A 16,522-nucleotide genomic window follows, 5' to 3' on the forward strand; every position below is an offset into this window, starting at 1 on the left:
CCTTTGGCGTTGGTCCCTGGTTCCCTCCAATGACCGTGCGTCGTGTCCTCCTGCAATGAGTCGAGATCATAAGTTTGAATGGTCTCTTTGCTTTGCAACCTTTATCCTTACACTTCACCATCGGCGATGGATGATGTGGGCAGGCAAGGAGGGAGGGAGGGAGACCCAGGTGTGCGTTTGTTAGCATTCCGAGATGACCTAAAGAGACGTCAGGTAGACAGCGAGAGTGTGTTATTCCACCTTGGAATGATGGATGGATTGTTGGATGGATGAATTTGTGAATTAGCGGAGGAATGCATATTGTTTCGTTCATCATGGGAACTGCTCTGCCCTGTCTTAGTTTTATGCTTGCAACTCACTCTGGCATTTAAATCCATTGTATTTTACATATTGGTTTATAAATTATTGATGGTGGTTTGAAGAACTTTATTTACATTTATACATGTATTTGTTTTGTTATAGGTATCATGATTCAAAATTGGTAACTTGTTTTTGTTAGTATTGTTTTTTCATAAACATGTTGATTTTATATTTGCTGTTGTCGTTATCATTTTCCGTTTTAATATGTACTTTTTTCTGTTTACTTTCTCTTTTCTTTTCTTTTCTTTTCTTTTTTTTCTTTTTGTGTGTGTAGTTTTAGACAGGTACATACACTCATAGTCACAGTCATAGTCATGTATGCTTACATTTATACATCACTAGTATACATTTTTTCTAATTTTATCGTGGAATGAATGTTTATTTTTTGATTTGATAATGTATATTTTAATGTATGTACCTGTTACTGGAATTAAAATATTTAGGAATATATTTATTTATATTGCCGCGCAACGTTAGATTCTTATTTTTAATTTAGTACCAAAGTTTTTGAGTAAAATCGATTGCACAGCTTGTGTGTCAGTGAGTGTGCTTTGTTGTACTTTTCGAGTCTCATAAAGGTTCTAAGTTTTTTCCTAACATCGAATTTTAATATTGCTTTTGTCATTCAGGATACAATGTTTTAACTACATATACTTTATGGGTAATACTATAATTTTATATCTTTAAGACATATGTCAGATGTGAGTGTACAACAATATGTAGATTTAGGTTGAAGGTGTTATAGAGATTGTTGAGAGCATCTTTATGATTTAGGATTTCATTCGGATTTCATTAGGGTTTATTTAGGATTAGATTGGCATTGACTTAAGATTTCTTTAGGATTTGTTTAGGACTTGGTTAGGATTGGCTAAGAACTTCATTAGGAGTTGGTTAGAATTTGGTTTAAAATTGGTTAGAATTTATTTAGAATTTGATTAGGATTAGGTTAGGATTGATTTAGAGTTTCATTAGAATTTGGTTAGAATTTTGTAAGGATTTCATTAGAATTTGATTAGGATTGGTTATGATTTTTTTAGGATTTGTTTAGGACTTCATTAGGATTTGATTTGGATTTTTGTAGGATTTGGTTAGAGTTGGTTTAGGATTTTATTAAGATTTATTAAAGATTATATTAAAATTTGGTTAGGATTCAATTAGAGTTTTTATTTTTAATTTTTTTAAAAAAAAATAGTATATATATTTCTTAAAGATTAATTTATGATTTTTTAGATTTTTTTTTAAAAAATTAAGACTATTTTGGAATTTAATTAAATATTGATTAATATTATTATATTATTCTTATTATATTGATATATTTTTAACATAATTTAATACCATCAGTCCATCACTATATCTTGTTTTATATATATATATATATATATATATATATAAACACATGTACTTACAACCAATACTCTTATATTTTTACAATAATAGCATCAAATTCAATGTATAGTTTTTATAAAGATATTCAATTTTTTTTAATAATGGTTATGATACTTGAATAGTCAACTTCAAATAAAAAATTCATTTTTTTGTCATCTAAAAACTTAGATTTAGTCTATCTTTATTGTATTTGTATCACATATTTATTATAATTTTATAAATTTTTTATATCTAAGATTTTTTTTATTATTTAAATCTAATATTGTATTATTTATTATAAAAATTAAATAAAAATTAAATATTTAAAAATCCTAAATTTTAGTTGTTATTTAAAAGTATATTATTGCATATTTATTTTTAAATCTTATAATGAATATTAATAGATAAAAAAGAATATAAAATGATAATTATAAATTTAGTAGCTTTAATGTATAGAAAAAAATTAACATTATGTAACTTGATTCATGTTTTTTAAGATATACACAATTCAATCTTTAAGTTGAACTATTATGTTAAAGAAGATACATGTCAAGGACATGAATCTTAAAGAACTAAAAGATTAGCATACTCTTGTGTTACTCAAAAAGATTTAAAAATCCTTCAAAGTCTATACAATATTAAATTAGAATGGCTATTGCTAACAATAAAAAGATTAGAAAGTCTTGAAACAAGAATAATAACTAGAAAGTCTTGAAACAAAAATAACAACTAGAAAGATATTAACAACAGTAAAAAAGGCTTCACTCTTGCTTCCATATATACTATCTAATTTGGAGCTATGTGACAACATTCTATAGGTTCTCTAATATGTATTCAATTTGTGAGACACATTATCATATTACGTGAAGTTTTGCTTGAGAATGCGCCAAGCACTTGGCTTTGGAAGGTAAAAAAAAAAAAAAAAAAAATTGCAACAACAAGTCCTAATAATCCTAATAGAATCATATATAAATTACAATTAAAGCTTAACAAACATAATCAAACATTAATCATAAGTATAGATAAGATATTTATATTATTGACACATATGGATAGATAGTTAGAACCATCTTTGAGAAGTTATAGAAGTTTGTAGAATTGAGGCTAGGTTAGTAGACTAGGTCGGATCCAACATGGAACCTTTTAGAAGGAATTTAGAGCAATTATCTAAATGGAGTATATCATCTAAAAATATTATAGAAAGTCTAGGGTGATAGAATAAAATATAAATAGGATTGACTAAGGCCTTCAAGAGCATCTAGTCAAATATGGCTTTAGATCTTTTCTCTTCATACAAATTTGGTTTTGCATCTTCATATTCAATTCTGTTTTGTTATATTTCAATTTGCTCAATTTTGTCTTTTGTATCCTATTCTGTTTAGTTTTATTCAGTTTTGTTCTAGTCCATTTTGTCTTACTTTGTAATGAGGTTTTATATTGCTATGGATTAGAAGGGTTTTGAACTCTTGAAATAGATTGAACCTGTTTTAGATCAAGTTCAATTAAAATTCTAAATAAATTATAAAAAAATATCAAAAAATCCTAAATAAATCCTAAATAAATCTTAGAATTTTTTAATTAAATTCTAATCTAATCCTACATAAATCTTTAAAAAATCTTATATTCTAAACTAACCTTAAATCTTAAATAAAATTTTTAATAAATCCTATGGTAGATTAAAAAAATTATAATTAATAATTAAATAATTGATTACAACTTAAAATTTATACATGTCTCAATAATTAAGCTGACAACAAGTATAACTATTTTTAAGAAGATCAAACTTACCAAATAGAAGACAAATCCTAAAATCCGCTCAAGTATTGGCTAGCCTCCTTTTCTAATCTTAATTCCAATCTCTTCAAGCTAAAATCTCTTAATTCTACTATTAAATACCTCTCAAAATTCACATATATATTAAAAATCAGATGTACTACCTACACATGCATATTTCATTTTAATCCAATTAGAAAATTGTTAAAGAACTTAGAAATCCTTACTCACCCTCAAAACTCTATTTCTAAGACTACAACCCACTTGAACTTCAAGAATCTTCAATCTAAGCATTTGATCATATTCAAATTTATAGCACGTAATAAAAATAATTCCAATCACAAACTCATTGATTATCACTTGTAGATATAATATTAAATTCATAAATTATCACTTGTAGATATAATAAATTATTAGTCAAATATATATATATATATATATATATATATATAATATTATTATATACTTGAGCTAATTTTAGGAATTATCTTTTATTTGGTATGTTCAATCTTATTCAATTTTTTTTTCTCGGTGCCAACTTAGTTAGTGAGAAGTTTAAATTTTTTGAATTAAAGTCAATAATTCAATGATTAGTTATTATTATTTTAATTTTCTTTAGGATTTAGAATTTTTTTAGGACTTTGACAGGATTTGTTAAGATTTTATTAAGATTTGGTCTAAATATTTGATTACAATTTAAAATTTGATCAAGATTTGGTCTAAATTTAAGTTAAGATTTAGAATTTGATTAAGATTTGATCTAAATTTGGATTAAGATTTAAAATTTAATTAGGATTGATTTAAGACTATATTAGAATTTGATTCAAGTTTGGTTATGATTGCATTAAGGTTGTATTAGGATTTGGTCTAGGATTTGGTCTAGGATTTGGTCTAGGATTTGATTAAAATTTATTTTGGATTTATTTTAAATTTAATTAAGATTCAGTTAAGATTTCTATTTTAAAATTTTTAAAAATATTTCTTTGATATTTTTTTAATTTTTAATTTTTATTTTTTAATATTTTTTTTGTAAATTCTTTAAGATTATTTTGAAATTTAATTAAAATTTAATTAGTATTTTTATAATTTAATTGAAGTTTGTTTAATAATCTATTAGATTTTTTAAGATTTTCTTGTTGCAAGTTCTATTTTATTGTCTACATTAAGGTGTATTGTGCATTTTCAAGCAAATTTCTTAAAATACAATAATATTATATTTCACCATCTATTTGAGAGAAAATATATTATTCTTAAGAATCTTCATTTCTATCATGTTGTCTTCAAGGTATCATGGACATAATCATATAAGCTAGTAATTACATATACAAATAGATAGAAGTAAGTAAAAGTAGGTAAAAGTAAGTTAATTCTATAGTATTTAATATGGAAGCTTCTTAGAAGCTTCATAGACGCTGCTTTGACTTCATAGGTGTCTTTAATTGACATTTTGGATTAGAAACGTGGTCAATAAGTTGGCCATGTGCCACACATGTTGTTAGCTTGAAGATCAAGCTAACTATGTAGCCCACATAAAGAAAAACTTGCCTTGCAAGTCAAGGCATGTGTTCTACAAAGTCAACACATATTGGAGGTCCTATAGAACATCGCCACGTAGCCCCTAGTTAGATAGTATATATAGAGACAAGAGTAAAGCCCTCTTCACTCTTGTCAACTCCTTTCTTGCTTCTAGTCTAGTTTCAAGGGTCTCTAATTTTCTTGTCTTTTGGCAATAGCCATTCTAGTTTCTCTTTCAATATATATACTTATTTATATATATTTTTTTACCTCTCTTTGAGTGAAGGTTCACTTGTTTGAATTATTTTTTCATCGAGTTCTTGTCCTTGACAGATTGATAAGTGTACACCTACAATATCAGAGTTTTGTCTAATCTTGATTAAGAATGGATTACCCCTTTTTCTTGATAAGATATAAGCATATTAGAAGTTGTGGATTACCTTCTTTTAAACTAATATTGTCCTTAGTATTTTCTTTGTTCTCAAGTCCTCTCTTCTATTTGTTTTGAGCGATATAAGACATCTTCTCTCTTCTAAGTGTTATTATGGCAGAACTTGTTGAAATGAAGAGTGTAATGGCATAAATGCAAGAGCAATTGAGGGAGTTAATGCTTGCAATGCATCAACTTAATTTACTATCACAAGCAGCAACAAGATTGGCAGGAAGTGAAGATATAGAAATGGTTGGAGCTGCTTCAACATCTGCACCAAACCATATCCTTTCTCCTACGGTGGAACGCCCTTCAAATGTTAGAGAACCAAGAATTGCCCTACTTGAGAAGTTTGATGGCACCAGATCTAAGTTTCGAGGATTTATCAATCAAGTGCAACTTGTGATTGAACTTCAACCCCAAAGCTATCCAACTTCAGGATCGCAAGTTAGATTCATTGGTATGCTTCTTTCAGGTTCAGCACTATCGTGGTTTTTATCTTTTCTTGAACGACAAGATCCAATATTGTATAATCTAGAGGCTTTTTTGGCGGAGTTTTGATCCATGTATGGAGAACATGATGCAATTTATGTTGCAACCAATAAGATCCATATTTTATGACAAGGCAATCGATTAGTAACGTTATATGCTTCACAATTTCGACAACTTGCAACTGATATCAAGTGGGATGATGCTGCACTTATTAGCCAATTTTTCTATAGATTACAATATGAGGTAAAAAAATTAATGCTCAACTTACCTGATCCTCAAACATTGAGTCAAGCAATTGACTTTGCTGTGAAGTGCGACAATCACCTTTTTGAATTTCGATATGAGAACCGTACAAGTGGACCTCAACGTTACTATAATTCAATGGCAACACCAACACCTCTTCAACACATACATTCAGAAGTAGAGGATATGCAAATTGATGCAGTACGTTTCAAACCTCTTACTGAGCAAGAAAAGACTCATCGTTGTCAAGAAGGATTATGTTTATATTATGGAGAAGCAAAGCACACTGCTCAACATAGTCCAAAGAAATGACGCAATTACAAAATGAAGAGTATGGCTGTGAAAGAAGACAATATGTCGAAAAACGAGTTTGTCTAGCTACAATAGAGATTGTGTGGCTGGAACCTTGCACAACATCTAGTAAAGGTCCTATTCTCTCCTCAGAGCCCTCTCCTTGTTTTACATTAAATGTTATTTTAGGACCTAAACATTACAAAGTCTTTGCCTTGTTAGATTCAGGAGCCTTAGCGTGTTTTTTAGATGAAGAATTTACTAAAAGACATAGCATATCTTTAATAAAGAAAACTAAACCTGTTCATGTAGAAGTCATAGATGGTCGTCCATTGTCTTCTGGAGATATTACTCACGAAATCCTTCCTATAGAACTAATAATCAATGGTCATAATAGTTTTGTAGTATTTAATATCATTAAATCTCCCTCTAATTCAGTCATTTTAGGTTCATCGTGGTTAGAAAAATACAACCTTCAAATAGATTGGATTTCCCAAACTCTTACTTTCTCTAAAAGTATAACTAACAGTGTAGTTAATCAAGTAGTGAGTCGTAAGTCCAATTCAATTAAATCCGTATTTATAGGTGCAAAAGCTTTCTTGCATGCTGCTATGAAAGAATCACCATATATTATTTATGCCACACCCGTTTCTACTCGTGAAAAGACTTCAAGTGGCATTCTAAGCCAATATCAAGAATTTCAAGATGTATTTGAAAAAAAGAATGCGGATACACTCCCGGAACATCGTCCCTATGATTGCTCAATTGACCTTCAAGAAGGAGTACAACCGCCATTCGGACCAATCTACAGTTTATCACAAAATGAGTTGGCTGAACTCAAGGAGTATATTGAAGAAAATCTAGCTAAGAATTTCATACGCCACTCTAAATCTCTGGCAGGAGCTCCAATTCTATTTGTGAAGAAAAAAGATGGGTCATTGCGGATGTGTGTTGATTATCGAGGACTCAACAAGATTACCATCAAAAACAAGTATCCACTACCTTTAATATCTGGACTTTTTGATCAGCTGAATCAAGCTAAGATCTATACAAAAATAGATCTTTGGGGAGCATACAATCTAGTACACATCAAAGAAAGAGATGAATAGAAGACTACGTTTCGAACTAGGTATGGACATTTTGAATACAACATCATGCCTTTTGGACTTACAAATGCACCAGCAGCTTTTCAACATCTAATGAATGATGTTTTTCGAGAGTTTTTGGACGATTTTATGATTTATTATCTAGACGACATCTTGATCTATTCTAAGAATCCAGAAGAACATGAACTTCATGTTCGTCGTGTGTTACAAAAATTAAGAGATGCAGGACTCTATGCCAAGATAGAAAAGTGTGTATTCTATACTACTCAAGTCGATTTTTTAGGTTACATCATTTCAAATGATGGACTTATGATGGATCCTAAGAAAGTTCAAACTATTATAGACTGGAAGATCCCAAAAATGGTAAGAGATGTCCAATGTTTTTTGGGATTTGCCAACTACTATCGGATCTTCATCAAAGACTTCTCTCGAGTTACAGCTCCACTTACACGTTTCACTTGTAAAGACAAACTCCAATGGAATCAAGAAGCGGAAGTTGCTTTTGAATCTTAGAAGACAACGTTTGTTTCTGCACCAATCTTATATCATGTTGATTTTTCCAAAGCCTTCTTTATGGAAACAGATGCATCGGACTTTGCTCTGGGTGCAATTTTATCACAAATGGGAACAGATGACAAACTTCATCCAGTAGCCTTTCATTCAAGAAAATTCTCAGTAGCAGAAATCAATTATGAGATCTACGACAAAGAACTTCTTGCAATTGTGGATTCTTTTCAAGAATGGCGTCATTATCTAGAAGGCGCTTCCAGTCTAGTCACCATGTATACGGATCAGAAGAACCTCGAATATTTTATGTCAGTACGCGTATTAAATCGTCGCCAAGCTCGTTGGAGCATGTCTTTATGAAGATTCGAGTTCATCATCACTTATCGGCCAGGAAAACAATAAGGTTTGTCCGATGCCTTGTTTAGACGTTCTTATCTTGTACCAAAAGAAGGAGATGCAGATTTTGAGCAACAAAGAATGATTCTCTTGAAACCGAAGTAATTTCATCTTTGAGCAATAAAATCAACATTGACTGTTGATTTAACTTTTCTTAAACAAGTCCAGTTAAGTATGTCTTCAGACCCTCTTGTTTATGATATCAAGAATAATTCTTCTAAATCTCATGATCTCTCTAAATTTGGATTCAAGAACAACCTATTCTATTTCGAAGAATGCTTATATGTTTCAGAAGGAGAAGCACGTTTACGTGTTCTTCAAGCTCGTCACGACTTCCCAGTAGCAGGATATTTTGGATATAATAAGACTTTAGAGCTGATATCTAGGGATTTTTGGTGGTCTCAAATATGGAAGACAGTTAAAGATTTTGTACAATCATGTGATGTTTGCTCAAAATCGAAAACTCCTCGTCATTGACCTTTTGGACTTCTTCAGCCATTATCCATTCCAGAACAACCACGGTCTTCTGTTTCTATGGACTTCATCACGGATCTTCCAATCTCAGGTTCTTATGATTCTATATTCGTGATAGTAGATCGTTTTACCAAGATTGCACATTTTGTACTATGTACAAAATCTATCACAGGTGAAGAAACAACTAAGCTCTTTCTTGACAATATCTATCACTATCATGGATTACCCATGGATATAATATCAGATAGGGGAACTCAATTTGTATCAAGATTTTGGCGAACTCTTTTCAAGATTCTTAAAGTGGATATAAAACTATCTTCGGCATTCCATCCTCAAACTGATGGACAAATGGAGCGTGTTAATCAAGTTTTGGAGCAATATTTAAGATGTACCATTAATTACCAACAAGATGATTGGACAACTCTTTTGCCATTGGCAGAGTTTGCTTACAATAATACGGTACATTCCTCTACAAAACAAACACCTTTCTTTGCTAATTATGGTTAGTATCCACGACTTGATACTTTTGACTTTTCAAAAGTTGATAATCCTGCTGCGAAAGATTTGGCAATTCATTTATCAGAGCTACATGCAACGATGAAGGCACAATTAAAAGAAACTCAAGAATAACAAAAGGTCAATGTGGATGTCTATCGAAAGGAAAAACCATCATTTGTCTTGGTGATAAGGTATGGCTACTTCACCGTAATATCAAGACCACTTGTCCTTGTGACAGATTGGACTATCGAAGGTTGGGACCATTTTCTATTTCTGCACAAATCAATCCAGTTGCATATCGTTTACATCTACCGGAGTCAATGAAAATCCATCCAATATTCCACGTGTCTCTTCTTGAATCATACAAGACAGTGGACATATCAAGAAGACAACAAGCTCCACCTCTTCATATAGAAGTGGACAATAATGAAGAGTTTGAAATAGAAGAAGTCTTAGATTCAAGGCGGCACCGAAATAAATTAGAATATCTTGTCCATTGGCGCGGATATGGTATTAGTGAACGTACATGGGAGTCAATAAAGAATCTTATAAATGCAACAAAGGCGGTGGAAATTTTTCATCGACGACATCCATCAAAATCAAGATGAAAACCTTCTTTATAAAAGAAACAACATCTCACCAAGATAACATTCTACTTTCAATTCTTGTTCGTTGCTTCTTTGTAGTAGTGATGCTCAGGAGATGGAGAACCAACAACCAGCGGATTTGACTCAAGAGCCTTCATTTGCTGATCTACCGGACGAGACATTACAATTGTCACAACCTTCAAGACGACGCAATCGAGATGAAGATCTTCAAGAACGACATGTTCTTCCTCGAATAGATGGCGAGATACAACGCGTTTGGTATCACGATTTGGGAAGGGACTCTCGATGTTTGGTGATTGTGCTAGAGGTAGGAACAACTCTTGATGGTGTTCCAAATATTCTATTCAAAGGAAGTTACGAAGGCCTCAACAATGATCAAATAACTGGGTGGTCTTCCCGCCCTAGTATGGGACACTACCGATGGTTGAGAGGCCCTATCAATCATCTTCGAAGAAAACAAAGATCAGAGTATGTGGCGAATACAATTCGTCACATCATAGATTTCCTCAACTTATGATGACCGCTCCTCGTGGAACTCGTCCCTAGAAGGGGGGTAATGTCATGGACATAATCATGTAAGCTAGTAATTACATATACAAATAGGTAGAAGTGGGTAAAAATAGGTAAAAGTAAATTAATTCTATAGTATTTAATATGGAAGCTTCTTAGAAGCTTCATAGATGCTGCTTTGACTTCATAGGTGTTTTTAATTGACATTTTGGATTAGAAACGTGGTCAACAAGTTGGCCATGTGCCACACATATTGTTAGCTTGAAGATCACGTAGAAAAACTTGCCTTGTAAGTCAAGGCATGTGTTCTACAAAGTCAACACATATTGGAGGTCCTATAGAACATCGCCACGTAGCCCCTAGTTAGATAGTATATATAGAGACAAGAGTGAAGGCTTCTTCAGTCTTGTCAACTCCTTTCTTGCTTCCAGTCTAGTTTCAAGGGTCTCTAGTTTTCTTGTCTTTTGGCAATAGCCATTCTAGTTTCTCTTTCAATATATATACTTGTTTATATATATTTTGTTACCTCTCTTTGAGTGAAGGTTCACTTGTTTGAATTGTTTTTACATCGAGTTCTTGTCCTTGACAAAAGGTTGTAATAGTCACTATGTCTTTTTTATTAAATCAATAAACAATAGCTCTTTAATTAAATCTCTTGATTATTGGTTCTCCATCTTTTTAATGCCACAAATACATAGAAACTACAAAGAAAGATAGAAGGTAGAATGCAATCTTTCTAGACATATATTTTATATAATAAAGATTTGTTATTCTTCTTGTTGATTTTGATAAATGTGATTGATGAAAAGAATCAACCTTCTTTATTGCATTTGCAAGATTCTTTGATGGTTATAATGTTCATTTACTAATATCATATTAGTATCAATGAACAAGATATTCAAACATATTTTGGTGTTGCCTTGTGTCTAAAACTTCGTCAATCTTAAACTCTTCATTATTATCAAATCATATAAGAGGAGGTAATATTTGTCTTTTTCTTGGTACATATATAATCTTATATAGCTTAAAAAGAGACACATGTAATATATGATGGATCTTCATAGATTCTGGAAAGTGTAATGAATAAGCAATTGGATTTATCTATTCACAAATAAAAAATAATCAATGTCTTCTGTAATCCAACTTGTTATAAGGGCAAAAAGTCTTTATATTACAACAAAGTAATCACATCTTATTGTTAACATAGAATTAAGGTTATTCTTTGCAAGAAGCATATGTGTTAATTTTTTATAGTTCTTAAGCTTTTTTTAGTTGTGCCTTCATTGTTGCATGTAGCTTTACTAATAATTTGTCAAATCTTTTATTTCAAGATTATTAACTTTTGAAAAGCCAAAAATATCAAATTATGGATAATAACCACGATTAATAAATAAAAAAATATTAAATAGAAAAATAAATCATATGATAATAAAAAAATTCTATTAATAATAAAAGAGTTGTTCAATTATCATGTTGGTAGTTGATGGTATATTTTAAATAGTATTCCAAAATTAGATTTATGAGATCTTTTTGTCTATAGATTTGATAATTAAAAATTAAATATGATTTAATATCAATCTTTCGAATTTAAAAAATAATTTTTTAAAATCTTTATAAAAATTAAATCTTATTGTTCAATATAATATTCCTATATAATCTATTCTAATAATACATATTATCAATAAAAAGCTTAGTTGTTTCTTCACTTATGATAGATTTTGTACATGGTATTAAAAATAAGTCATCTTGATAAAATTATCTACTATTAAAAATATATAATTATAAGAATCTGAGATTCAAAGATCTATAATAAAGTTTATAGAAACAAAAGACCATAGTTGTTTCAAAATAGGTAATGGCTGAAAAAGTCTATAAGATTGATGATAAGGAATTTTTAATCTTAAAAAAAATTTACATGAATGTACAAATTCTTTGACTACCTTCTACATTTGATGCCACTAAAAGTCTCTAAATATTAGCTTAAAAGTCTTATTATATCTAAAATGTCATATTATTGAAAAATTATAATGATCTTGAATAAAATATAATTGTGCTTTGTTTTTTGAAATAAATAATATTTCTTAAAATAAAATAGATTATTCTTGAACTCAAATTTAAAAGTATCATCAAACTTAGAAGAATTATTTTATTTAAAACTTAGAATGATTTTATGGCTCAAAGATAAAAATGCTTTAACTTTAAGAAAATCATTTTTTGTTGATTGAAAGCTGCATTTCTTTCTTTTGGTGCAAGATAAAAATATCTAAAAAAATGTATCTGAGAAACCTTATTGTTTTTTGAATCAATAAGAGATTTTAAAATTAAATCTTAAAAAATATATGCTATAAAAAGCTTGATAAAAATTAAAAATATGTGTTACCAGGAAATACTTGAAGTTTTTGTAATCTACATATTCAATGATTGAATTAGAAGCGCCTTCTATGTAATGATGTTATTCTTAAAATAAATCCATAATTGCAAAAAGTTCTTTATTTTAGATCTTGTGATTGAACTTGACCAGTGATAATTTCTTGGAATAAAAAGCTATTAGGAAAAATTTGTCATTTGCTTCTATTTATGAAAACAAAGCCCTAAAAGTAAAGTCTAATGTATTTTTTTCTATAAAAAAATTCTTTAAAAAAGTTGATACAATATAATATTGGTATAGAAATAAATGTTGTCTTCAAGGCTTCAAAAGATGCTTTAGTTTCTTTATTCCAAAATTTTCTTTATATTTTAGACATGTAAAAAGAACCACAATTTTTTTTTTTTTTTATTTTTTTTTTTTTTATGAAGCTTCAATAATAATTAGAAAATTCCAAAAAAATATTACAAATCTCTTATTATTTTTGGAACCTTCCACTTTATAATAGTTTGAACCTTCTTAGGATCCATTATAAGGTATCAATTGAAATAATGCATCCAAAAAAATCAACTTAAGTAGTATGAAAAATACATTTTTTTATCTTAGCATATAGTCTTGTATCTCTAAGTTTTAATAATACAAGACAAATATGAAGTTCATTTTTTTTTTATTCTTTGAATAGATTAAAATATTATCTAAATAATAGATGATAAAATCATCAAGAAATTCTTGAAAACCATTATTCATTAGTTGTTGAAAAGTAGCTAATGCATTTGTGAGTCAAAAAAGCATAATATTATTTTTGAAATACCAATATTTAGTTCAAAATGTAATCTTCTATTTATTTCTTTATTTTATGTATACCAAGTTATATGCTCCTTATAGATCTATTTTTGTATAGATCTTTTTTGATTTAATTCATAAAGAAGTCTTAAAATTAAAAGTAAAGAATACATATTCTTAATAGTAATCTTGTTGAGTTGTCAATAATCTATATACATTTGCAATGATCTATCTTTATCCTTTAAAAATAAGATAGAAACTCTTATTAGAGATTTAAAATGGCATATGAAGTTATTAGCCAAGTTCTTGTTAATATACTCCATAAATGTATCCAATTTATTTTATGATAAGTTATAGATTAGTTCAAATAGTCGTTGAGTTCTTTCTTAAAGATCAATTGAAAAATCATGAAAACAGTGCTTTAAAAGAATATATATATTCTTCTTCTCAAAAATATTTTAATAATCTTAATATTAACTTGGAATACCACTTATAACCTTTCTACTATCAAAAATGGATGTGACATATATGGCAAAAGGTAATTTTTTTACATCATACATGCATGAAAGTTCTTGCACCTATTAATAAAAATTTGGTTGTATTGGACGTATAGATTTTTATTTTACTAATAAAATATTATGCTGAATTATAAAAAAATTTAAGATTACAAGAACTCTAGTCTATTTGAGAATTATATTTTATTAATCATGATAATTCTAAAATAATTATCTTGGAGGAAGATTTAATTATATTAAATATTACTAAGTTATTATGACTATTAATTGCTATATCTAAATAAATAATTTTGTGAATAATATTTGTACAAAATAATAAATAATTATATATTATTTCTACATGCACTAATTTGATTTTCTTGATTAAAAGTATTTCTTATTTTTTAACAAAGTCTTTGTTTATAAAAGAAGTTGAGGCTCCTAAATCTAATAAAAAAAAGACTTTGTAATTTTTTTGTTCTAAACAAACTTCTATTGTAAACAAAGTGAAGGATCTGAAGAAAAAATAAGACTTTAACTAGGTGTTGCATAAGATTTCAATTGCAAGGTCTTTATTGTAGTTAGATAAACTTGTTTCTAATATATCATTTTTTTTGGCAATACTATTCTTCATTTTTTGATTACATTGTTTTTTTGGATAATATTGAGTAATTAGCTTGAATTTTCTAAAATTTATGCACAAACTTTTTTAATGATATCAAGTTTTTTCTTGCTTAATAAGAAGTTTAAAATATACAATATTAATTTTCTTGAGCTTTAGCTTTGATGAATAAGCTTTCAAAAACTTACAAAGTATTACTATGACTTGACTTATACAACTCCAACTAAATCTTTGTTCTTTGCATCTTTCAAAGAATTGATTGTTGCATGGAATAGCTTGAGTAATAAATTGTTTTAATGAGCTTGCTCTTGACATTATTAACAATAAATCTTTAATATTTTCTTTTAATCCATACTAAAATTGATTGATAAAGGCTTTATTATTTCAATCCACATTGGAAGTAAGGTTTTAGAATTCAATAGCATATATGATGGTTGAACATGATCTATAAACGCATATAAGATAGGAGTTTGATCTTTGCAATCTTTTTTTAATTAATTTTTCAAATGTGGCTATAAAAATTTCTAAGAATAAATTCAAATCATAAAATAATTGTAAATCTTTATATTATTATAGATACAAATTAAAAGAAAGCACTTTCAGATAGAAGTGCATCTATGAATCTAACTTCAATAAATCCATTAGAGTAATTCTTTCCAATACTTTTAGTAGCAAAACTTCTTAGATTTAGTTATAAACTTGCTCTATTTAGTTATCTCAATTTCACAATTTCTTGGTATAGACTTTGAACGTCATTGTTGACTTCTTCGATAAGCGTAGGAATTATATTTCTATGATTCACATTAGAAATACAAAAGATTTCTATCCTTAGAGATTTTTTAAGCTTGTAAAGATCTATAATAGTTGCAAACCTATTTTCACTTCTACCAAGAATAACATCTATAACATCTATAATTTTTTCTTCTTTAGAAAATTTAAACAAATTCAAATGTCAAATTACAAAAGAATAATCCACAACCTTTAATATCTAATGAAAATTTGTACAAAGAATGATAGTCCACTCTTATTAAAAAAAAAAATTGTGTTAAAAAATTAAGTATTAGTTTAAAGGTGGATAATTTGCAACCTTCAAAATATATTAATAGAAGTGTGCTAATTCACTTATTTCTAAAACAAAACAAAAATATTGAGTTAGTACTTTTGCCAAATTGACAAGGACGTGAATTTTAAAGAACTAAAGGATCAATATACTCTTGTATCATTTGAAAAGACTAAAAAATCATTTGAAGCTGGTATAATATTAAATTAAAATGGCTATTATTAAAGATAAGCAAACTAAAAAGTTTTGAAACTACAATAAGGACTAAAAAGGTATTAATAAGAATAAAAAAGGCTTTATTTTTGTCTCCATATATACTATCTAACTAGGAGCTACATGGTGATGTTCTATAGGACCTCTAATTCATGTTTAATTTGTCAAATGTGTGTCTAGTTTACAAGACAAGTTTCTCATATGTGTGCTAGATAGTTAATGTTTATCATAAGCTACCAACATGTAAAACATGTGAATAACTTGTTGGCTAAGTTTCTAATCTATCAATCAACTACAAACACATTTAAAGTTAAACTTGTATCTATAAGCTTCTAAGAAGCTTTGCCAAAAGATGTTATTAAATCTATCTACATTCATCATTTACTTAATATTTCTTATCTTTATAATTGTGTATAT

Source organism: Physcomitrium patens, chromosome 20 (assembly GCF_059467195.1).
Source record: "Physcomitrium patens ecotype Gransden chromosome 20, ASM5946719v1, whole genome shotgun sequence".
In the NCBI taxonomy this organism is placed as follows: Eukaryota; Viridiplantae; Streptophyta; class Bryopsida; order Funariales; family Funariaceae; genus Physcomitrium; species Physcomitrium patens.